Genomic DNA, 26,552 nt, shown 5'->3' with positions numbered 1-26,552 from the left:
AAAGTGCACACCCATGTCTCTTTAGCCCCCAAGTCCCAGCCCAGCCTCATTCTCCACAGAAGTAGCAGGGGGTGTCCAAAAAATTAGTTTTATTATTTTAAATTGCTTCCTAAGTTTCTTAGGGCTCTTATGGCACTTACAGGCTTGTATTTGTTGTCTTTGTATGAGGCCAAAACCTTGATGGATTTATTTTTGCAGTAAGAGGAAATGCTTAAACACAACTTAGAGAACTTCACAAATGCAAGGCCTCTTGGGAAAATGGTTTAAGAAGGTTTGTAAACATGAGAGGATTCAATATTTATTTTAGATTTTAAGGAATAGGTTAGAGCATAAGCTTGTTGCTAAGTTAAAATAGTCAGCCAGATGGCAAAAATATTTTTTCTATGGTTGTCTGTTACACATTCTTGTTCTGTGGAGCATCTCTTGCCAGCTCTTGTCCAATTTATTTTAGTGATGGGTCTCAATGTGCTTCCAGAACATCAGACTAGGTGTACTAAACTTCCTTATAAAGTCTCACTAGTGAAGTGTTCATTTAGCAGTTCATTTCATATCAGTCTCCCTGGGAAAAGAGAACAGAGAGGCTCTTCAGTGCCAGAAGTGGGTGCACAGAAGCTTCCCATCCAAATCTTTCTTTATTCTTACTGAATATTTTTATAGTGTACAGAAGAAAGACTTACCACTCTCCTCACAGTAAAGCTTCAATCCCTTCCAATGATTTTAATCATTGGAATTATTTTATTTTATTTTTCCTTTAGAGAGATACCTAGGCAAAAAACTACCATCACACTGGTAATTAGTGTGTCTAATGTCTAATGTTCAGGATGTTTCACAGGTCATCTGGAAAACATGCCACTTTTCAAACAATGACACCAAAAGATCAAAAAAGTGTTTGTAGTAAAGGTGCAAAAGAAGACAAGAATAGCAGTAACAAATGCTTCTCACCTAATAAAGCAGACCTAACATGTTTAACTTCTGTGGAGATAATGAAAAGGAACTACTCTAGCAGATAGATGACATTGCTTAAGGTTATTTTCTAAGTCTACAAGATCTCAATGTCAGACCTGGGCTAAATTTCTAAGGGGAGAAGCCTGAAGTGCTGAAGGAAACAAAAGTGCCAATTGTATAGCAGTAAACAGAGGATGTTCTGATGCAGAGTTAAATATCACCCAAGTGTATGTTTGAAAGAGAGCCACCTTTAAATGGAAATTAGTGCTTCTAAACCACAAAAAAGTTCATTTATCTGCAACCATGCCATCTCCCCACTGAACACCCACTGTAGCCATGGGTACTTTAAATCAGTGGCCTATTTTCACACTGCTTAGCATTCAGCATGCAAGTCCAGAAGTTTTGTCCAAGGTCTTTAAACGAAGCAAGACTAGACTTGGCTTTACAGGCAGGTATTGTCGCCAAGTGCACTGGATGTCAACCCACACAGCCAGGCCAAAACCTAATCAGGTAATTAGTTTCAGTTGAATATAGTGTTCCATGCTTCCTTTCAAATTGTTCTCATGTTATTCTGCACTGATGGCTGCATTTCAGTAGTAGATAAAACAACTGATTCCCAGTGCTTTGTGTTTTATACAGAAAGGGAAGGAAAAGAAACCAGATTTACAAACCTTTGTCTTCTAGAAAAAGACAGAGGTGAGCTCTCCACAAGATGCCTAATGCCACATTTCTCAGGCATATTCTTCTACTCTTTTGATACACAAATACTGCCTCTCCAGTCTCATTTTTCTGATCCTGGCACAGAAGAGGACAGCAAAGATCAGAGGGAGAGACACACCCTTTCCCCCACCCCCTCCTCTTTTCTTGGGATGATCTTTAAGGGTTTTTCCAACTTTCATGGCTCTACAATTCTATGAAATCCTGTGTTACCACGCCCGCCCTTTCTCTTCATAAAATGAAACTTGAAAGGACATGTTTCCTTTTTGTGCCAAGAGTGGTGGTCAAGCAGAAATCCTATGTAGGAATTCAGGAAAGCTGACAGAGAACTAACAACAAAGTCTACAATATAGAGAAATACTATAGCAGTATTCTAATTGCTTAAATGGTTTTATGTAGGCATGGAGAGCCATTCAATAGAGTAAGTAGGATTTATTCAGTAAGTCTGTGTTTGTAACTAATAAAGCATTATTAATCAAAGCCACTATTGTACAGTTATAAACCAAACACTGCAATATGTGCAAGTACTTCTACAGACAGGTAGGAACACACCACCTATTTCTGTCATTGATCCTTATCAAACTTGAACTTTAAAATATTTACATAACGGAGTAATGATCTATTCTACACTAGCAGGTCAAATGTGCATTCTGTCAGATCGTGGAATTTCTAATCACAGCGTTACCCCTTACTAGCCTGCAAATCACCCCTTTCTAAGCCCTGGCATACAAATCCCCTATTGAAGCAAGTAAGGGTGCAAACAAGGTCACACGGAGCCAGCAACTTGCCAAGGACTACACATATATTTTCAGCGCTCACATGCAAAGAGAAGAGAAACTTCAGGACTCCCAGAGAAAGAGAACATTTTGGCAAACTGAATTTGAGCCCAAAGCAGGACGGTGAATGCTGTCTGTCTGCAGACAGAGCGGGATGAGAAGAAACACAAAACGTATTGGAGAAGAATCTGGCTTTTGGCAAGGACAGGGCTGTTCTGCCCTACTTAGATGGAACAGAATGAAACAGCATGTGGCTGAGACCACGCAAGTGAGAACTGCCTCAAGAGACCGACGCCCCTACAACGGGCACCAGTGCCAGCCTGGGCCCCCCATTCCTGCTGCACTGGGGGTCCCCACAGCAGACCTAGAGGCAGATCCCTTGTGACAGCTTTCAACTTCTTCAAGCATTGTTGCCAGCTGCTGCCAGTTCCCCCCAGACCTTTTTTCCAGTGCATGAGCTGAGAATAACTTAAACTTAGACAAGACACCCAACAAGGCTTGGCTGCATTTACATATCACGTGGCAAGTTTTTTCTCCCTGGGATAAGGAAATCAGCATCAAGTATGAGTTCATAAACTCATCAAAACCAACATGCTAGAGCTGGGCTATCAGGCTCAGGAGTGTAAAAAATCCTTGGCATGGAAGCGAGACTGTCAAAACCCAGCTCTGTCATTCAGAGGTCAGGTCACTGCCAGGAGGGGAAGACCCAGCATCACTGTGCCTGCCCCTAGCTTTATTTCTTCTTTGTATCCAGTTACTGTGCCCTAAAGTACCTACCAGTCCAGGCTCCCTTTTCCATACGGATCTCCTGACCCTGTAACTCACGCATTCTTGAAAGTAATCCATCTCCAGAGCAGGACAGGCAGTAATGTAACCCCCAAAATTGCTTACAGTTTTGTGCTTAAGGAAGTTCTCTCTGCGTTGGAGCATTGGATTTGCTTTCAGAATTCAAGGTCATAGTTTTCAGAGAAGTCTCCCTGAGAAGAAGTGGGTGCTATGGTCTGAAATGCAGGACAGGAGGTAACACCAGTGCCCATCTGTGCTGAGTGGCTGCTCTGATGTTTCATCTAGTTTTCAAAGTCACAGCCAGTTTCTCAGCTCACTATGAAGATTCTTACTGGGAATTCCTGTTTTGAAGATCAGCCTACTTCAAGGTTGCAAGTGGACAGAAAGAAAGAGGGATGTAACTGAAAAATCATTGTGATATTTTATGTTAGCTGCTCAGAAATCAGGAGGTGTGAGACCCACTGTCTGCTTTAGCACCTACTTTGTAGCACATACAAAGCACTCAGCATTATCAGCATTCCTGGAAGCATCCAACTCTGATATAGGTATAATACAATAATCTCTTCACCAGACCTTTGTGGAGGGAATTCAGAAATAAAAGTTGCAGGCAATTTAAAACAAAACAAAACACAACAACCACCAAAAAACCCACCAACCAAATCAAAACCAACCCACAATCAAAAAATCCCAACTTGCAAAACCTGTCTTACCACGGAATTTGAGACTCTACGTATTCAGCTTAACCAGAGTTTGGATTCATGAAGAAGATTTAGTACTATAAACCTATCATACACACATCAGAAGTACAGTCTCAAGTACTGTAAGAACCAGTGGCTGGGAAGTTGATAAAAAAAATCAGAGATTTTTTTCTGCTTTCTGAAAAAATTCTGTTTAATTAACAGCAGAAGAGCTTCCCTTGGACAAATATTTCTCTGTGACTACCAGCGAAAGGCAGGCATTACAGATTAGATTAAATCAGGTCCCATTAGGTAGTACAGTACATAGATGGCCACATTTGACCACCCGTATCACCTGCTTCCAGTTTCCACCCTGCAAACTTTAGAGACATGAGAGCTCTCCTTAGAGATCACTTGAGCATGGCTGAATGCAGGAAGCCCTGTTGCAAAAAAATTTTTTTCTAGGGCCCCTTTACTTTCCTATTAGACCTAGTCAGAAAAAGAATCTGTATAAACCAGTCATATGTATAATAATATAAGAACACAATGTACATGGTTAGTTCTCACATTTAAGATGGGACACAAGAAGTGTTCCTTGAAGACAAGCCAGGCAATAGCTTTTCAAAGAACTAAAACTTGGCTTTAGCAACAGATGTGGATAGCCAGGAAATATCAAATTCTCTATCGGGAAGCCAAAAATGCTATTTATTTAATTTATTAATAGTTAGGCATGATTCTAATGGTACAATGTTCTCATAAAGACTTCAATAAAGACTAATCAGGCATCTTTGTGCAAAGGAGGTATTTGGTGCTAACTTTTCTCTTTTAACTATCCTTTGGAAACTATTTCTCCCATGTCACAACAGCATTAGCAATAACTGAATACTGTACTGTATCTCCTGTTGCAGAGACATGGGCGTCTTATTAAATCATTCCATCATTAATAGATTCCCATTACTAAATTGCCAAGAGTGAGGCCAGCTACAACAACAAAACATGCAGGAGGCTGGGCAGACCAAACTTTTAAAAGTGTAGAAACCACAATACTGCAGCTAGGATTCAGTTGTTCAGATCTGCATTGCAGCAGTACTTACCATGTCCTGGGAGTACAACACATCACTTTTCAAAACCACTGCACTAAATAAAAAAGGCAGTAATTATTTAAACACAAATATCTAATGCCATTACTGAAATTTACAGGCAGAAATGTTTCCATTCTTGTCCTCTAAGAACCTTCTACAGTGATTTGAAAAAAAGCTATTTTGTTGCATCACAGCCCTAACAGAGGACGGCTGGGGGGAAAACATTTCTTTCAGACTTAATAAATTCCTAGTACCCTCACTGGCTTGCTTGAATGGAGATCCCTTCTCCTCTCCATCCTCCTCTCTCCTTTCCACAAAGGAGATCCATACTCTTCTCTTGCACCAGCACGTGTCTCCCAGAGTCAAGACTGCCTACAGGGCACACCACAAAGCTTTGAAGGAGCCAGACAAGGTTCTCCTGCAGGCTGCACATCTCAGGAGTCACACTCTACTGTGCAAGCTCTTGCTTTGTTTCTTGAAAAGGGGAGATGAAGTTAGCTTTCAACAATGCCAGCCTGCATTCTTCAGGACAGCATTTCCCCAGTAATGCCAGAACTTAGAAGTTCTCCTTATCAAGGTAGCTCCTGCAAACAATGAACCTAAAGTATTGAAAAATAAAGTAAATAATCAACAAAATGGAAGTGTGTAAAAGACACTGGTGGAGACAGTCTACGCTAGTTGAAAGGATGCTCCACTGTAGTAATTCAGCTCTCACTGAATAGATTTTCTACTACCAGGACCTTTACCTTGAATTTTCCCTGAAAAGACTGGGAGTTTAAAAGAATTTTTGATCCATGCACAAAAATATAAGAGGAACCAACAATTCAGCCAATTATTCCTGTCTTTCAGCAATGTGTTATTTTTAGGACAGAAGGAATAGTGAAGAAAACTGGAAAGTAAACTAACCCTTGAAACTAAAACTAAGCAGCTTGAATGTTGGGTTTTTCCTTCTCATCTTGTCCTCTCTTTCTTATCTGCCTTTATTGCCAGCAGAAATTCATGTTTTATTCTTCCCTTCCAGAACTTAACAGAAGCTCATTCAAACCTTGTTTAAATGTACCTGGTAATTTCATCAGTGTTACAGGATCACACTACTCCAGCAGTTCTTCTTTGCACTCTCATCCTGCCACAAAATATATTGACCTAAATATTGTATAAAATATTGTATCACTGATTTATAGTATTCAGCTCTTCATAGGCTGAATTCTTCTTATCTTGCATAGCATTTAAACCTGTGATTTTTTGGTTTTTGTTTTTGGGGTTTTTTTAAATAGTATGAGTGCTGGAGGAATAGAAAGAAGTTTCTTGTTTTTTAAACCAGGACCAGAAGTTTGTGAGGAGAGTCACTGAAGAACCTGGTTTCAAACTGTAGCTCCAGAAGACCAGAGAGAGGGGAAGGAAAGTATTGATGAAGTCAGCTCTGGTATTTTGACATACTTTTATGATTAAGGAGATGGAAATAGGGTTAGGCCACTTGGAATGAATATAGAGAGGTTGTCAGGGAAGTAGAAATGAGACAAGGAAGGTTGAGGCCATCTGGAATTAAATCTGGCCAAATATGTCAATGAGAACAGGAAGGGCTTCTTCAAATGTAACTATAGCAAAAGGAAAACCAAGGACGATTTGGAAGCATTACTAAATGGAGTGGGGATGCTGGTAACAGAGGACACAGAGTGACTGAACATCTTTGCACTGGTCTGATAGGACATCTCTTAGGCATCTCTGACCCAGGAGACAAGCATAAAGGACTGGTGGAAGGAAGGACGATTGGGTTAGAGAGCATCTAAGCAAATTTGACATCCACAAGTCCATGGGCCCTGACAGGCTGCGTCCATGAGTGCTGAAAGAAGTGGTGAACACCACAGCAAGGCTGCTCATGATCATCTTTGAAAGGGTACGGCAGCCAGGAGAGGTGCCTGAGAACTGGAAGAAAACAAATGTCACACCAGTCTTCAAAAACTGCAAGAAGGAGAACCCAAGGAGCCCCTGGCCAGTCAGCCTCACCTCAACCCTGAGAAAACTGATGGAGCACCTCATTCAGGAGTCTATCTCTAGCCACAGGAATGGTGATCAGGAGAAGTCAGCATGGATTCATAAATAAAAAATCATGCTTGACCAACCTGATTGCCTTCTGCCATGAAATGACAACCTGTATAGATGAGGGGAGAGCAGTGGATATTGTCTACCACAACTTTAGTGAGGCTTTCAACACCATCCCTCACAACATCCTCATGGGCACAGTCAGGAAGTGCAGCTGGATGAGCAGACAGTAAGGTGCATTCAGAACTGTCTGAATGGCAGATCCCAGAGGGCTGCACCCAGTGGCACATGGCTGAGTTGTCACTTGTGGTGTCCCCCGAGTCCAGCACTGGGCCCAGTGCTGTTCACCTTGTCCATCAATGCCTCAGGTGAAGGGCAGGTGCCTCCTCAGCAGGTTCACTGACCACACAAAGCTGGGAGGAGGGGGCAGTACCCCAGAGGGCTGTGCAGCCCTTCAGAAGGAGCTGGGCAGGAAGGGGAGCCGGGCAGAGAAGAACTGACTGAAATTTATCAAAGGCACGAGCAGGGTCCTGCACCTGGGGAGGAAAAGCCCCTGCACCAGCACAGGCTGGGGGCTGAGCTGCTGGAAAGCAGCTCTGTGGAGAAGGACCTGGGAGTCCTGGTGGACAGCAAGCTGTCCAAGAGCCAGCAGTGGGTCCTCGTGGCCAAGAAGGCCAAAGGTGTCCTGGGATGAATTAGGAGGAGCATTGCCAGCAGGTTGAGGGAGGCGATCCTGCCCCTCTACTCAACTCTGGTGAGGCCACACCTGGAATGCTGGTTCCAGTTCTGGAACCCTCAGTACAGCAAAGATGATTAAGGGACTGGAACCTCTCCCTTATGAGGAAAGGCTGAGGAAGCTGGGCCTGTTCAGCCTCAAGAAGTGATGACTGAGAAGGGACCCCATCAATGCCTAAAAGATTCTGAAGGGAAGGTGCCAAGAGGATGAAGCCAGGCTCCTCAGTGGCGCCAAGCAATAACACAAGAGGCAACAGGCAGAAAGTGATGCATGGGAAGTCTCATCTGAATATGAGGAAGAACTCCTTCAATGTGCGGATGAGGGTGCAGTAGAACAGATTGCCCAGAGAGGTGCTGGGGTATCCCTGACTAGAGACATTCAAGAATTGTTTAGATGCAGTTCTGTGCAATGTGCTCTAGGATGACCCTGTCTGAGCAGGAAGGTTGGACCAGATGCCCCACTGTGGTTCCTTCTAACCTTACTTGTCCTCTATGATTATGTCTATGATAAATACCAGTGCTTCCCAAATAAACACACACACATATAATAGATGCAATTACTAAGGCCCCAACTGGAAAAAAATAGCATAGGAAACAATGCTGCAAGTTTTGCTGGTTTGGGTCTTTTTTAAGGCTAAATGTTAGCCAGGTAATATAGTGAATAAAAATACTATCAACTTCATATGATCCTGTATTTACCAGTAGCAAAGATTTTGATTGAACAATTGTGTCAGCATTTATCATTTTAAAATAGGAAAAGTGAAATAAAGAGAAGGAACAAAAGCTGCAAGAAATGTAAAAGCAAAGTCATCCTATAGTACTTGAGGTAATGTAGAAATGCCTTTTTTAGGGGATTAGGAACACGTAACTCTGATTGAATACTAGCAGGTAACTGGAAAAAGGTGGGGGGTTTTGTATCATTATGATTAAAAGCCCTAAATTTTGTTGCTATTTCAGCTTCAGGAACTTGTGGTTTTAGAACCAACCACAGACAAATGTCTGCCTGGTGAGCACATGTGAATTGTCCCAAGCAGAGTGAGATGTCCTACTCAGAAGTGTCTGGGTAGTCATCAGTACTGGCAGCATATGCAACACTGGGGAAAAAAAGGGGGAGTGGGAGGAGGGAAAAACCCACAAAATAAAACCAGATTTCTGCTAGCTGTCCATGAGGCTGATTCTCTTCCTCACAACCTGGTTTTGAAGAATGCTACAGTCAGGGGGTGGAAGGAATGGATACAAGGAGAAGATCTTTTTTGGAAAGGACTGATATTTCTCCTATGAATTTAAAAAATGTCTCCCCTCAAGAGCAAACTAAGTTGAAAAGATACTTGGTCTCCTTCTCAGTGTTTCTCAGCTTTACAGCACAAGATAAAGAGCCCCAAAGAGGCAAGTCAGTTCTGTAAAACTGAAAAACAGCAAGTAAAAACAGCCTACATTTAACTTTATTCTTCTGTGTTGAAAGCAGCTGTTACACTCCCTTTTGGCAGTATTTCATTCAGGAGAAAACAGCAGACTTCTGCCCTTGGGAAACTAAGAACTAAATATGAAGGGAAGCGGTGACTTGAGCAAATGTCTTCATTTGTGACCATCCCTCAGCCTGTTGGAATGGAGGACAGTCAACTCAAGAATGGGGATAGTTCAGCATTTAAATACAATAGCTCATTTCGTTGCTTCCTCACTGGAGAATCGATGCTACAAAAGACTATTTTGCAATGAACAGTCTCAATTATATTTTTGTTGTTTGCATTACAACAGAACATAGAAATCTCATCCAAGACCAATGCCTGACTAAACAACACAAATTCAAATGTTTGTAGACTGAGTTGGTGACCAACATATGGCGGGACCAGAACTGAGCTCAGAGGGGAAGTGAGTTACTGGAGGTCAGAAATTAACTGAGAATGGATTGTATCCAACATCTTTCAATTGCACTGCATGGCACCAATACTCTTCTTTTTGCAAAGAAACAGAGATTTGTTACCCTTAGGCAAGCTTTTCTTTAAAAACATCATACTCTTGTAAATGAAAATTGTTTTGTATGAAAATTTCCAATATAGTTTCCCTGAGTTATGATAGAACAGGGATGGAATTAGGAGCTTCACTTCTTTATATTTTCAAACAACACACTACTTTTAGAATGCACAGCTCATTTTCTAGCCTCAACAAGGGAGATTACCATTAATCTTCAATATATGTTCCTTACTGTACTTGCACCATTCTAAAAAGAGGGCATTTGAACAAGGTCTGTTCTAGGAGAAAACTGAGGTCTCTAAAGCATCATAATCATGCTCAAAATAAATGCTTGCTTCTCTTAATGATCAGGAAAATGCAAGTACTTCTAAAAATCAACAGGTGGCATGCAATCTTTTATAAAAGAAATACTAGATTAACCAGCAGAGAAATAATATTTAAAATTTCCAGATTTTCTGGTAGATTCAGATAGTTTTATTCTTTCAAGCTCTCTCTCAAGATGCTATCCTCAGTTACCACATTATGACTCTGGTCCTGTTCCTGTTTGAAAAATCTAAAATGTTATTGATGGTCTAGTCTTTATATTATGAATTTCTGTCAGCCAGTATCCTATTTACAGAGCTGAAACACAGATGGTTCAAATAAGAATTGCTCCTATCCCAACATCTCACAGGATAATCTTTCTATTAGGTAGTATGCAAATTCCCATATGAATAAAATTTCAGCTATATATCCCACTACTTTCCAATCTGTCACTTGTAAGAACCATTCCAGCTGTATTTTCATATAGTTGTCTTAAAAATGGCAAAGATTTATTGCTTGGACCATTTTTCATTTCCATTTATTTCTGCTTAAATGTGCCTGACAAGGCATCAGTCCTCCTGACTAAAACTTGCAGCAGTTCTGGGGACAGACTGCAGATCTGTGCTAATGAGCAAATAAAACAAGTGTTGACCCCATGTAGCCTGCTAGCTCCAACCAGGTCTATGCCATGCAAACACATAACTAAGAGCCTTACCAAAGTTACTAGTGTCACAGAAAAGTACTTTTACTCCTCAGTGAGGCTAAATCTAGGGAATTCTCTCATCCTACTTTGCCTTTCCTTCAGTTTATAAGTGACACAGCTGACAACTCCTCACAATTAATTTTTTTTTCCCTCTGCCAAATTTAAAATGGGTTGGCCAGCAAGGCAGGTTTGGAACTTCTATTGCATGGCACTAAGAGCATTTTATCTCCTAGGGTACACAGAGAGGCATGAAAAATATTTCAGGGAAGGAGATGGGCAGAACAAGTGAATGGTATCAGAATTTAGAACAGGAGGTGTGAGTAGTAAAGGGGATGTTTAGGGTTACTGTGGTGGACTGGCACACTGAACACACCCATAGAAAATCAGAGTTCATGAGCTCTTATGTTCACATGTAACACTAGACACCTTGAAACGGCAGCAGGTCACCTCAAATCCATTTAACACATTCTTTAACACATTCTCTCACCCAGGCCCAAAGCTTGTTTGCACTCTGCGTCGATGCATGCCAAGCAGGAACAAGTCACTGCTGCACACCACACATGGTATCATCCTTGGGTTCATCCTGTAATATTTTGTGACTCCTGTTGACAAACTCAGCTGGAGAATTACCAGAGATTTTCTTCTTCTTTCCCTAAGAGCATCAGCCCTCTGCTTGGCTTACTTTTGCAGTTACTTTTTGTGGGTTAACGAATGGCCCATTACCATCCCTGTTTAATTAGTTTTGTTTCAAATGTTTAACTCAGCCATGGGCTCTGCTCTGAAAGGAACCTGCTCACTCAGGATGTCTACAAGAAAAACTTGATGTATACAACTGAAATATCATTCACACCTATAAGGGCTGAAAAGTGCAGAAACCACGTGCTCTGACAGGGTTTTTTTCTGTGTTTTTGCAAGCCCATGAACAAACGTGACATTTGGAGTTGAAAACCTTTAAACCTTTAGAGTAACATGGCTTCTTGCCCACCCTAGTCCATGCACCAGTTGATGCCTTGCTGCAAGTTCTTCAGTTTGAAAATATTTTGGCCCTTGTTTTTAAGTTTTCTAATACATTAAAAAAAAATTTACTTCACAACATGTCTATTGATATTTACAAAGTGACAGTAACCTTTTTGACTGTCACAGTTGTCAAATGGACCAAAAAAATCACATTAGCTCAACAGCTGTCAAAAGAAAAAAATCTTTTGAGATGTTATGAAGTCAGGAATACAAATAAGATTTTAATTATATATGCACTGTGAACATGAAATGCTAAATACCTATACATTTCAATTAATTTTCCAGAAATATTAGAAAACATTTAGCACACAGAATAAAAGGGAAAATTGCCATTTATGCACTGTTATTGGCATGTGTGTCACAACTAAAAGTAAATAGAAGACAAATTTTCAGTTAAAGTCTGTAGGATGATTTGTAGGAAATTTAACATCCAAATACTGGAAATTTACTTCACTCCTCCCACTTCACACTGCTGGCAACACGTGGCTGTCCCAAATCTATGTTCTTGTGGCTTTGATTCATGCTCAGATCAGTGATTCTCCCTCTGTCATTACACACAGAATGTAAATATTTGCTCTGTCTGTATTCTGGTTTACAGACCTGACCCACTACTGAATATGCAGGCTGTAATTCAATCACAGAAGGATCTGTTGCCATGTGTAAATTAGGATTTTATGTTTTACGACTTAGGCTTTGCAGAGCAGTCATCTTCCTACTCACCTCCCCCTCTCCTTGCCCATGACTGAATTATAGTTCTGTCTCTAATTGAAGCCTAGTATTATTCTATTTCTCTTCTGCAGAGAGAAAGATCAGAGCTATCATTCTGACACACAGCAAGCCACAGGAGCCTGAATGAGGTACTCTAATGACAGGTCCTCCTCCACAGCACATTTGCAGTCTTTCTGCTAATTAATTTGATTTCCTTTGTCTAGACTAACATAATACAGTAAGTTATGCTCATTTAAAGGGAGATCGTTGGCCTCTCAGTTCACTCCAAATGAGGAAGAAAGAAGAGTCAATAGACTGGAATCTGGGGGAGACTGACTGACTTTGTCCTTGACTACACCATTGCTTATGTTTTCACTTGACCAAGACTTTGTCTCCAGGAGAACCCGAGACAGCACTATCATCAGAGGAGAGACTATAATCAAAATCAGATATCGTCGGTATGTGCATGGCAAGGCAGTGGCAGCTACACAGAAGGGTTCTGTCTATTATGGACTGCAGTCAGCAGCCTTCTTCCTGGCAATCGCTTGGCATTTGCTGTTCACAGCTCCTGACATCCTCGGAAGGCTGAACAAACATGTAATTAAAACACAAGCTGATTTCTTCAGACTCCCTTCACAGCGCAAAAGGAGATTCAGTAGTGTGCCACTGGACTAGTAAACCAGAGGCAAATCTAGTGATGGAGTTAAAGAAGTAACCTCCTCACTATTTGGAAGACAAAATCTACATTTGCCAGTTCTGACAATGATTGAACCTCAGGGGCTGGACAAAGTCTCAGAACTGAGCTGTCAGTCAAATACAGAACTTGGGAAATGGAATGCTGCATGACAAACAGATGATCAGACCTGGATTTGAAAGTTCAGTCTTCTGAGTCATCTGGGTAGATCCAGTTTTAAAGCCAGCATGAAAAGTGACAAGAAATCAGACATCATACAGGAGCCCTGTGGGGTGGAATGAGTTCAAACACTTTTAAGAGCAGCAGGGAATATCTTCCCCTATGACAAAAGAAGAAGAGAGAATGCTGACAGGGGCAATCACCAACCACTTCTGCTCACACATCCACAGAAAAGTGCCAGAGCTCCCCTTCTGTAGAGAGTTTCAGGACCACTTCTATCTCTGTAACCTCAGTGGCATTTACAATTTTGCAGCATCAGAGAGGAAGGATTCCAGCCTCATGACTTACTGGCAGAGGGGTTATTTTTTTGGCTCATAGAAACTGGGCACCTTCTTTACTCAAACACAGGCAGAAGATAAACTGCACCTGGAGGCTCGTTATTAACTTATTCTGACCTTGGTTTTTTTACAGTGTTTGGCCACAAGCCATTCAAACTGTGTCACCACAGTTAAGGTTTGAGTATTTTTCCATTATTGATGCTTTCAAGCTCAGCAGAAATAGACAATAAGTAAAAGGAAATCTGAAGATTCTTCTCTATGGCTCTTTCAGAAAGCTAATCTCAGAAAGGTCAGGAAAGTATCTTGGAAAGAGTTAGCCAACATCTATCTATAAATTTCAGTGTGAGATTGCAAACTCCATTTTTCTTCCAGGTCCATTCAAGGACTCTTCCCCATATCCACCCTAGGCAGCTCCTCCTTGAATCTAGACAAGAGAGAGGCAACACTTCTAATCTGGTAATCTTGGATGACCTCATGTTACTACACAGAAGGAAAAAGATACCAAGACCCCATTGCACTTCAATGCTTAATTGGATTGAGAGTAACGAATGGTCCAAGTGAAGTGACAAAGAGCTTCCCTCCTGACATGACTACAATGTGAGATCCTAGCTAACAAGTCCATTTGTGACCAGTAAATGCAAAACTGATTGAGAAGAGAGGGAATGAGTGATCAGGAAGGTTATCCATTCATGGTTTGCTTTAGTTTCTTTTCTGTTATTACAAAGTAGTCAGAGAACACAGGCATTAGAAGTCACACCATTCTACTAATCCTAACCACTTAGCGCTGGTTCAAGCAATCACATATTTCATACTGAAGCAGCAAGGGAGTTTGATCAGACGAAGGTTTTGTTCAATCAGATGAAAGTGCTTGTAATGGCTCAGCAACCAGATGCCATCTGTGCCACCAGCTAAGTCTCACTGTAGCTAATAATAGCGAAATAAGGTTGTCCCAAAGAAAATGCTCTGATCCATAGATTTACTCTGATTCCTAATGAGTGATCTCACACACACCTCACATAATTGACTTATGAGTGATTTAGACCAAAAATACAAAAATCATTATGTACACCCTTGAACTAGACTTTTCTAATATTTTTTCCTATGTCTTGGCTAAACAGTAGAATTTTTAAAGAAGTTATGTGTAATATGGGATTAAGAGGATAGGTATCTAAAATAAGGAATGAGGGAAAATACCTTTTGACACTGTGAGAACTAGACATATTGAAAGCCTCATGTTGATATTAGAGCAAATACTAACATTGGCCTATGTCTCCACTTAAGATTAGCTAAATAACAAGATTCTGAATTGTCCCTTTCTTTTTCAAAAAGGAGGTGAAGTGAGCAAAAATTGGTTTTAAGATACTATCAATGTAAAGTTACTAAATCCTCAAAAGCCAAGATGTTTCACAGAGCTAACATGAAGCACATTTTTGTCTCAGTAATGGGAAAACCCTAAAAATGCATGTCAATTCAAACTACAGCTTTCAGGTGCTTTCAGTCCAAAAATGTCTGTGTCTCTTCCTATGAAAAAGTATTTTTGAGAAAAAGTTTTGATCAACACTTCTAAAAAACCTTCATTCCTACTGTGTGAAAAGACAAAAAGAGTTTCAACTGAACTTACCACAATTCCTGCAGTATGATGGACCTCAATGGGTCAGTGATAACCACAGCCCCATGGGACTTTCTACACTTGTATTTTGAAAGGAGGCTCAGTAAAGAATGTGGCTTAGGAAAACAAGACTCTCTTCCCTTACTTAGTCTCAGAACAACAGCTTTTGCTTCGAGTGATTATTTCAGCTTCTGTAATTTTTCTCCAGCACAAACATAAAGAAGCTCCATACATATCACATCAGTGATTTGGGCAGCATGAGAGCATGGTGAATGTCAGAGCAACAGAATAATAACTACGAAAAACATTACAAAAAATGCACCTAGCAAAGGTAAAGTTAAAAGCAGCTCACCTGTCTGGAAATCTGCTAGCTTGGCAAAAGCTCTTCTTAGAGGATCCTAAGAAGCTCTTAATTAGCACAAAAACTGAAGAGTACTAATTGCTACTTGGCAAAACTCTGTTTATTAAAAACACAGGGACATTTGTGTGGTTTTTTTCCTTTTGATTTTCAAAATAAAACACTTTGTTTTACAACATGAATGACACAAAAAGCTACATCAAAGCAAGTGCACATTTCAGTATCTACATCTTTGTTGTAAACTTGAAGAGGAGGAAAGCTTACGTAAGAAAATTAAAAAAAAAGAGAAATAGGAGTGAGAATTAAATCATTAAACTGTATGGTTTAAGCAGAATGTGCAATGGCACTTCTGACTTAAAAAAGAAAGTGAGACAGGTGATTTTGAAATAACAGAAACACTTTAAATGCAAGCTACTAGTGGATTTAGAGCATAACTGTACAGAAGACATAAAGATCTCCCCTCAATACTACAGTTTTAACGAGGTCTTCTCTATCTCTATTTTCCACCCCATCACAAGAACCAAAATATTATGTGTTTAAAGCTGCTTGCCAAACCCATGGCAAAGCATCTAAGAGAAACAAGAGATTTAGAGACACATTAGAAATAGGTGACAGGGACATAGATATCACTTGAATCAATGTCAGCAATCCAGAAAACATATGTTCCCACACCTAAAAAGCCTCCAGTTTTATTCTGGACTGTGACATTGCTTATGTGTCCACATGTTAGTGTTTCTGTAGGATGCCCAGATGTACAGCTGGGTAGGTGATGATGCTGTCTGCTGCCATTCACCCAAATGATAGATGAAATTTGGGGGCCTCTCAGCAGCTCCCCAAGAGCCCTGCTTTGTCATGTATTTTTCACATACTGAGCCACCACTGAGTGGAAGATAAACAGCACAAACTGCTTGCTACCAGTCATCCAAAAATGTAGCCAGTGGGGGACGCTACTTATCTTTCTTGTAACAAGTTCTTCAACAACATCTTCCCTGTTTATGAATGTAAGCTCATGGTTTCAGTACACACATGAACCAGAGATAATTTGACCAGCATTCCCCTCCCATTGTAAAAAAAACCCAAAAAAATAAAACAAAACAAAACCAAAAAGAAAAAAACCAAAAAAACAAAACCAAATCAAAACCAAACAAAAAAAACCTCTAAAAACTGCAGAAATGGTTAGTGAGAAAATGAAAGCACAAATAGGCATTTAGCATATTTTACAGTTAAAGCTGGATTATGAGGTAGGCAATAAACACAAAATTCCTGGACCTGAAGGGAATTACAATACCATATTCAACATTGTTTTGATGTCATTAGGTTTTGAGGTATGGAGGGTGAGGTCTTTATACAGGGATTTAAGATCCCTGTATTATATCCTCTTCCCTGACAGATTAAGAAAGTCAATTGTTCTAGATTTTTGAGTCCAAATGAAACTAATCACAGGCCAAAACACTAAAACCTATGCCTTTTCCCCTCAGTTTTAGATTCTGATTAGAATACTGCAGCATATAGGTTCAAATACATATTCCCACTATATATAGTCATTTTAGGACAGCACAACTCCACTTTCAGGAAGAGTAATGACCCATAGAAAACCCTGTGTTTGACCTTGGGAAATGGCCAAAACAGCAATTAATGTCAGCGGGATATATTTCTGAATGCCAACCATGCCCCTCTGAGATAAAGCTTAAATCATCTTCGGCTGTTACCCAGTCCAGGATGCAGTTTAAGTCCTCTGGACTCTGAGCCACTGTCACTCTGCTCCTGATCTCACATTCCCCCCCACCCAGGACACATGCACGTGTGCAGCCACACAGTCAGCAAGACAAGTCTGCTGATCCAGCCAGAAAGGTTTGGCTTTTTCTGTTCTGCCCGCAGCATCAGTGCTGCTGCTGGGCCCCCGTGCCAGTGCTGGGCTGCTCTGCCTTCCCAGCTCCAGCCTACAAGCACGCTGCCTCCAACCAGTGGCCACACCACACCCTGATACTCCTTCCAGACTGGGGCCTGGGAACGCTGTCACCCAACTTACCTGTTCCAGGGCGGGGGAGGCTAATGTAACTGGGAGGGTGTGGCTGATAAAGGCGGCGCTGACAGATGAAACTGCATGCTCTGGCTTCCCATGAGAGATGCATGGTCCTTATATCTAAATGGTTTGATGGCAGTAGTACAGTCTGTACCACTGCAGTGAGAAGGATTAAAATAATAATAATAATAATAATAATAATAATAATAATAATAATAATAATAATAATAATAATAATAATAATAATAATAAATGTGATGAATAGTACCTTTTCCGATACCCGAGAACATCATAAATATGTTTGTTTAGGTTGAAACATCAGACCCTGTGAGAGATGCACACTCCTCCACAGTGGCCAATGGGGGCCAGGTGAGAGATGTGGCAAATTTGAACAGGCACATGTGTTAGGGCAGCTAGCTTGCCATAAAAAACTCCTTCTGCTATAAAGACACGAGAACTTGATTATAGCATGTGTCTTAAACACTACAGCTCTAACTTACAACTAGATTTCCAAAAATGGTATGTGCAGTTTATCTAAAGTCCTCAATGTCTATGGGGTGCTTTAAAAGAGGATCTTGTATCTTATCTTGAAAATATGCTCTGCAACTGTAGTGCAAAACTAAATATTAAACATGGAAAAAGAAACATGAAAATGTACTCTAACTTCTCCATCCTTCTGTCTGACTTTGGAGTGTTTTGCCTTTTAAGTGCAAAGGTTTCTACTGCCAAAACAGCAGGGTTTCAAGTGATTAAACAAAACCACTGGTTACACTGCAAAAAAATTATCTATATGATATATGAAACACTGATGCCTTCTGCTTCACTCTTTCTCCATTATCAATATCATCCTACCTCTCCTAACATCTACCCTTGCTGGATTCTCCACACCTGATCCAGAATCTAACTTGGAAGATGGTGACAGGATCACTCTTTTTTCATGTGAAGATGCTACATATGCCCATGCAATTAGTGCCATGCAAAATTAAATAAAACCAAATTAAGGACAAACACACAAACAGTGTGATTTGGCAAAAAAAAGATGGAGGAAGCACTTTTCCATTCTCTTTCCAGGTAACAGATTTGCCAGAATACTCATGAGACAGAACAAATCTTTTTTTTTTTTTTGAAAATAAAAAAATCTGTCAGAAGTTCTAACGCATTTTGAATGCAAATATTTTTCCAACCTTCCTTTCGGAACAGAGCCCTAGAGCTGTAAAAAGAGTTGGTCACTTGTTCGGCTATTGAACTCATACAGATTTTTACCTTCCTTAGGCAAAAGCATAAGTTGTGCTTTGACATGACATGGCAAGAGATGGAGTGATGGTGCTAACACCTGAAGAAGAAAAACACAAGGCAAACATTCAGGAGCATTCATTCAGCAGAAGGCTGAAGCAGTCTGTTTCTGTGGTCCCAGACTGTTTCTCAGGTGATGGCAAAGAGCACCAGCTTGTACGTCTGCCACCGCACAGACACCACAATCACCAGCCAAAGGGAACATGCCTTATGCACAGAACCTGTTTATTAAGTTTCTCCCTTGATACTGCACAAAGGCACCTTCATTCTCCAAAAGCCTGGGTGATTCTGAGAACCACGTGGGCTAAGGCTTTCCATTTAGCTACAGCCGCTTTTATGCAAGAACAAATGTAATATAATTAATAGTCAACAGATAGGACTAACTCTCATGCAGGTATGGGAGCATTTTAGTAATTAGGACTCTGATTAAGACAGGGCAGCTTTAAACTAACACTGTAGAAGTTAAGCAAACACTTAACTAGCTTCCTGCATTCAGGCCTAAAAGCCTGTTAAAGTTACCAGACCTTAGAAGAAAAGTGAGGTAATGTATCCTGCACACCAGCAAGTCATAAGCAGCAGGGAACATGCCCTCTACCCACTTGTAATTAGAACTAAGAGACAGAAATTGTACAGCAGTTGAATAAGTTTGAAGTTTGGACCAGTTGGCATTTAAACAGGGAAAGGCGTCTGCCATCTTAAATGTATAGCTCTTATTTTTAATCAGTTGTGAAGCAATACTTATTCTTCTAAAAGGCTCTGTACTTCACTGACAGCTTTTTGTTAAATCAGCTTCCATACAGTCCCTCTGTTTTCTATTGTTTCAGTGTGCACTGGTGCCTCTCACAATGGTCATCACAGTAATACATCAGTCCCAACACATTCCACACTAGACAAGAAACTCCTCTGCACCTGGAATTTAAAACAAAAATCCAAAAACAGAAGCTAATCCAATTTATATGCTAAACTCAGAGGTGTGACCACCACCCTTCGCTGATGGTACACTGAAGATGTTAAGGACAAATCAAGAGTCTATTTTTGGCCCCAAAAACAAGGGTGAACAAACACAGAATGGAAAGTAGTAAATTATGAACTAGTTCTGGGCACCATGCCTCAGGAAAGCCATGCAGTCTTCCCAAGGGGAGGCAAGGAAGAAAGACAAGAGCATTTATACACACAGAAACCAACTCAATGTGGCAAGATTGCAGGAATCAGTGCTCTTTAATACAAAGAAGCAAAGTCCAGGGGAGTGATGTTAATAGCTTTTAAATGCATAATGGGCAATAGCAAAGAATGAAATTATGGTTCTAGTCTTCATAGATTTGAATGTAGTAATGTTAGCAGATGAGATTTCAGGCAATATTCCTATTAGCAAGCACCATGATACAGAGAGTGAGGCATTGGAATTGATTTGCCTAAGTTTGTAGACTGGTCATCAGGATTATTAAGGAAAATGTGATGCAAAAGGAAAAAAACAAAATCACATTTGCCATGGATTACATTAGATTAAATGGATCCTAATAAGAAGGAGAAGAGCCAGACAACTTCCCAAAATTCTTTTAATTCCCTTTTAAGTAAATAGATATATATATACATATATAACATAGAATAATTATTATCTGCCAAAGGACCATTTTTAATAGCTTGCAGAGGTTTTTTTTGCCTAGTTTTGTCATCTCTCTTCTCATCCTCCTAGGCTTTTTCGTTTTGTGCTATCACAGAAATAAATCACCATTCTTTTTGCTGCAGAGTCACCAAACCACTACTCAAAGCCAGCCTGATGTTTAACACACTGCAATCTGCTAAATGTGAACCTACCAGGCCTACAATGCAGATACAATCAGATGGTTTCAGAATTAAAGACTCAGTTTTACTTCTTTTGCTGCAGGCAGAATATGTAACTTTTGTGCAATGCTCCTCTGTTGGCAAAGGAGGTCAAGATTCAAGATTTTGAAGAATGCCTTGGCTTTTCCAAAATTTCAGTTATTCAAAGGAAATATTGCCTTGTTTATTTCTGAAGAAAATGAATGTAAGTTATAAATCATTAGAAAATAAATCAGGTTTCCTAAAACATATTTAAATATGAAATAACACATGGACACATTTTTCCACATAAGGCTAATTTGGGCACAGTTTTAAACAATCTTTGAAGACCAATTTCAAGACAGAGGAGTCAAAACTGTTTAATTAGCCAGGATGGTTAGATGAGAAGATGGAAATATTGTGCCATGCAGAGTTTTTCCCCACGGTCCCTTCAGATGCAGTGACAGACGCACTGAACTAGAAGGCTGGCAATGGCACTGCTGATGTGACACTGCTGATGGAGCTGCCAAATTCCACAACCAAAAACTGAATGGGACAGCTGAGTGGCTTCTTACCCAGAGGTCTCAGGATGACAGAACAGGCTGACAAACAACCACATCCTCAAAGATCTGAGGCCAACTGCAGAGGTTTGCACAGAAGAAAACATCTGTAATGTCCTCATGACAGCAAACACCCAAATTCCTCTCTATTTGTAATACCTGTAATTAACAGGTGTGGAATAGTTTGTCAACAGCTGTTATCATAAAGCTATGGTATTTGTCCTACAAGCACAGCAGAGCTCTGTGAAGCTGTACCCACTGTCCAACACTCCCTTTCCCACAGAGCACGACAAATAAGATAATGAAATTGCCCTCAAACAGAAACTGAACACACACTGGAACAGAATTCAAGTTTCCCATCTGCCTTCTTTATCCTTCCAAAAATGATATAAGTTTTGAAATAAGATTTACTTATTGTTGGTAGTTCTCTAAAATTAATACAGAGAGTAAGGGCTTCTCCTTGGCATTTTCCCTATGAGGAACTGCTTCCTTACCTAGATATAGTCTAATATTTCTGATTACTATGAACAGGTGAGGTGACATTGCAGTGTGTGGTTTTGTAAAAGCCAGGAAAGAGTCATTCACTAAAAGCAACCTACAACCCATATTAGTTATTTCTTTACTATTACATTCTTATTATGTACTGTTATTTAGTAACAAATATACTGCTATTTCTGAGAGAAGCCAGTTGCTATGTTTTTTTGAACCGATGCTACATGTATACTCTCTTGTAAACCAATGCAAAGCTAGAGTCAAGTGGATATACAAATGTTCATGGTCTAATAAAAAATAAATCCATCACTCTTTGCCAAGGAATTACAGCAAGATTGAAACAAAGGGAAATTTATTACAAGACAGAATCCTTAAACAGATCAGTGCAGCAGAGGATGAGAACACCCTGCAAGGCTTCATGCACTAGGCAATACTGGCAGTGCTTCTAACAACAAAAACTTCCACGCCTGCCCACTGTGTTCAGTAAGCTCAGGAAAAGAAAACATGGCAGATGGGTGGATTCTCTGTAAATATGTATTTAAAAATATTTCAGAGACTTTATTTGACAAATACTGACTTCATTGAAGTGAATGGAAAAAAAATATTTTAGTTCAACAGAGACACAATAGAGACACAATAATTTTACTTTGTGGAAATACCGGTACAAAATCCTTGAGGTCTAAAATATATAGTCATTTAGATCAGGCTATGATCTGTCTTCAGGTAGACTTGCTGATATTTGACACATTTCAGGCAGCACAAAAATGTACTGCATTAAAATACTTGATCAGTTTGAAGTAGCCAGCAAACGCTTACAGATTAGTTATGACAGCTGAAAGATAGGGGAAAAAAAAGAATAAATATGACACAAAAAAAGTTTACCAGGAAGTAATTTAAAACAACATATTAACAACATTTATCTTCTTAGAATATCTTGAAATTCTAGTACAAATTATTTTTCATTTGCACTTAATACCATGCTGCTTCTTTAGTGATTTTTTTATATTTAAAATCATATTATACTTTTAATTATTTTTCATCTAGCTATGAAGAGAAAGAAAAACGGACAAGGGAAGAGAAAACTCTGAAGATGAATGTTTTCTGCCTAGTGTGAAATGGCAAATATATCTAGCCTAGCAAATCCTAATCTAGGTTAGAGAAGCCCTTGGCTTTACAAAATGACCGGTATTTCGAGGTCCCATAAAACATAGCTATGAAGGGATCCCCCAAAAGTACCTCAACAAGTTCCCTCTTTTCTAAAGACATCCAGTCCAATGAAATCCTGCCAGCCAGAGGCAACCCAAACTTTCTGCTTTCTGATTTTTCTTTCTTATGCAAGTTAGTGAAGCTGCCTGGCAGGCTCACTTAGGACATGTGAGAATGGTTCACTCTCCCATTAAATGCCTTTCAAAGACATTTGAGCCCACAATAATTCAGTACCAACACCAAAGATAAATATCTACGAACATTTTATCTTTCCATCACCTTAGGTATAGGGATCTAGTAAGAACTTAATAGAAGACCACTGTGGGTAAAACACTGAAGTAAGTGAAGAAGGAGAAAAAGCTGTAATACAAATTTTTCTGGGAGAAAATGTAAAGAAATGAGGAGCATTTTGTGGTACAAGTGCCCTGCATTTCTAAAGCAATAAATATATAAATATAATAGGAATCACCCCATACTCCATTGATTTACACTCCTGGTTTGAACCAAATTAAGACTTAGTTAAGGTTCACTTTAGAGATACCAGACCAGCTGAATAAACTAGAGATACCAGATCATCTGAAGTCATGAGGTTGAGTTTCAGCAATGGTGACACATAACTGTTTTTCTGAAGCTAATGGTAATTTTCCCACAATGTTTTTGCATTACTTGTTGGCTTCATAACACAAATGTCTTGTTTGGTAGTTTCCTGGCTGGAAGGACCTACTTACTGCCAGTTGGCGGTACCAGGCAAATCATTTCAGCAAAGAAAGGCTGATCCTAATCTCTTCTCATGCAAGGCTAATACAGTATCAGTGAAGAATTCAGTATCTGTATTCCTTTGTGTGCACAGCTCCCAACTGAACTTTGGACCTGAAAAATTGGTTGTTGTATGGGACTTCCTCATCTTGAAGTAAAGTCATGTTCAGTGATCCTTAACAGCATCTGGGAAATCCCACAGCCCCTGAAAGGCTCACCAGCTCTGAACTGTGACATTCTGGCTACTGGTAGCAGGGGCCATTCCTTATGTGAGGGCTTGACAGTAGAGGGGAGGGGGTAATATGTGTCTAGGTGTACTTTGGATCTAATTTCATCTTCTTATAGCTCCAAGGATCTTATCACCTTTAGTTCCAGAGTGTAATTTAACCTATGCATTCAACCCTCATAGTGATCCTCCCCAGCCTGCAGTTGCACCTTTTTCCAGGCAGATTGAAAATCTCAGCAGATACATCCAAAAATGGGAGCATTAAGCAGAACCTTGCAGCATTTCTCAATCATTCTTCCTCCTTTTTTTTCCAAACACTTCTGCAGAAGCCTTCACTTTTGAAATGTAGGGCTCTGTAAACACTAATTTCTTCAGCATTATTTGAAGTTTAATAATTTCCCACTTTGACACACTAACTTATGTACACTTTAAGGCTAGTCCCCCAAACTCCCTATTGGCAGCACAAAGGCAACAGGTGTCTGGCCTACCTGTGGAATTCCTGATACTGGACATCTAATTTTTGTGTTCTTCAACAGGAGTCTTGAGACTGATGCCTCTACTGAATTATTTTGGTTGCTCAGTTTCCCATTCAAAAATAGGTGCTTTGGAAAACTATGCCTTGCACTTCCATAATACTGTGCAGTTCAGTCTACAGTTCATTTTGTTTGGAAGCCACCTAGGCAGGTCACCACAAAACAGTTTACCTTAGCTATTAGTCTCCTGCTTCTCTACAAGATTTAATAAATTAAGACTGTCTGGCTAATATATATCCTCACAGCTCCACATACTGACCAAGGAGCATGTAAAATTCTCAGCCTTTGTAATTTTGGGCAGAAGAAAACTTCAGCACTATTAATAAAAAGGTTTAAGGTAAGTTACCCAACAAAACATCTGGGGCTTCATGTTCACAAACTAGCACTCTAAGCATTGTTATTTGTAGAGCTCCTTTGATTTTCCTAACAGGCCAGTCTTCTGTATAGTGAAAATAGGAGAGAAGACAGAAGGCAAAGGCTACTTTTACCCATCACATAAGTAAGCAGTGCCACTGGGGTCAGATACATGTAGATTATTCTTAAGTTCTTTTTAAATTACTCAGAGATTGTGTTGAAATCTCCAGAATGAAAGAAAAATGTTCCTTTCATTAACTTATGCATGAATTGAGGATTTATTGTAAGTCATATGCATATGCAAGGTTGGGTGAACAGGTATATTTTAACTGAAGGGTAAGCTGATATGAGAAGGTGACCGAGACAGAGGAGCAATGTCACAGCAATTCTGGATTCTTGATTTTATTAGTGTAGCAAAATAACACAATCCCATGAACAGAAAGAGAGAAAGAGAAAATGGCTAAATACTTAGCCTTCATCTCCCCACTCCCCACTCCCCTACTATGCCCTGCAGAGCTGCTGGGCGAACAGGAGCAAGCAAGATCTACAATGCGAAGCTCTTCTTCTTGCAGACACCAGTGATTGCTGTCCTCAGCACAGATTCAGCATTTGTCTTTCTCCCTTTTCTCCTGCACATTCCTCCCGCAGACCTCTAGCAACTCTGCATCAGGGCAATAGCTGCACGCCACAAGATGATCTGGAGAGAGACTGCTGTCTCAACATAGCATGGAGATGACTCAGTAGTGACAAAGTAAATCATCCTTCAAAGATAAGTCAATAGTGAGTAAGTAATTTTATCTGTCAAGAGTTAACATGCAATGAATACTTGTAGAGGTTACTCAACATAAAAATCTACCAGTGGTTAGACATGAGTTCCCTCACATATGCTAACCAAGGAAGTCTGTGAAGTAATAAATTCCACTTGACTTCTCATGAAAAGCCTTAAAAACAGCAAGCTGTATGTATACACTCCTAGAAAAAGATTTTCCCCTAAGAGACAGCTTACAGCCAGATATCTTACTTAAAGATGCATCTTGCAAGTATTTCTTAGGAATTATGTTAAATTGCCATGTAAAAATACTTTAAAAAACAGTGAATGTGTGAGCAGAATAGCTTGCAATGAACAAAAAAACCCCCTGAAGCTGCTTTAAAAAGCCCAAAACACTTGTTGAACCTACACACACTGTGAAGCCATAAACAGTCTGGAAGTTAACTTCGGACCACTGAAAAGTTCAACTCGCTTTTCATTTCTGTCACTATTTGCATTTTTCTTTTTTTTTTCACTAACATAAAAGCATTAATCTGTTTGGATTTTCTTCTTGAATGTACTTTTCAAGTTCTTATATAAATTTCTAGCATGGCAAGATATCTTTCCTATAAACTCTGTGAAAACATAGCTTATGATGTTTAAAACATTCTATTTAATTAAAAGAAATTAACAGTCCCCTTAAAATGTGCAAGCAGCAGTTGTATATTCTGAAATCCAGGCTGTAAGTATACATCCCTTAAATTTTCCTAACTTCTTGAATAAATAGATCCTTTGAGGTTTCCCAGATAAGATATATTTTAGATTACTTAGGCTACCCAAAGAATGCTTTTGCCACTCTGTGCAAGAGCTGAAAGTGCATTTATCTTGCTATAAATAAGGTGACTCTTAAAGAATGAAGTTCAGAAGTGTTAATGTCAACCCT

The 26,552-nt window shown here is 39.8% G+C and overlaps 1 protein-coding gene across 1 annotated transcript in view; it reads right to left on the bottom strand.

Moving 5' to 3' along the window:
• GREM2 (gremlin 2, DAN family BMP antagonist) overlaps positions 1–26,552 on the bottom strand; it is a 40,841-nt gene that overhangs the window by 3,323 nt on the left and 10,966 nt on the right. The gene's annotated exons all lie outside the window — the stretch shown is intronic.

The sequence above is a fragment of the Zonotrichia leucophrys genome, chromosome 3 (genome assembly GCF_028769735.1).
Source record: "Zonotrichia leucophrys gambelii isolate GWCS_2022_RI chromosome 3, RI_Zleu_2.0, whole genome shotgun sequence".
NCBI lineage: Eukaryota > Metazoa > Chordata > Aves > Passeriformes > Passerellidae > Zonotrichia > Zonotrichia leucophrys.
Note: the sequence above shows the minus strand (reverse complement) of the source record. Positions and strands in the feature narration are given on the sequence as shown.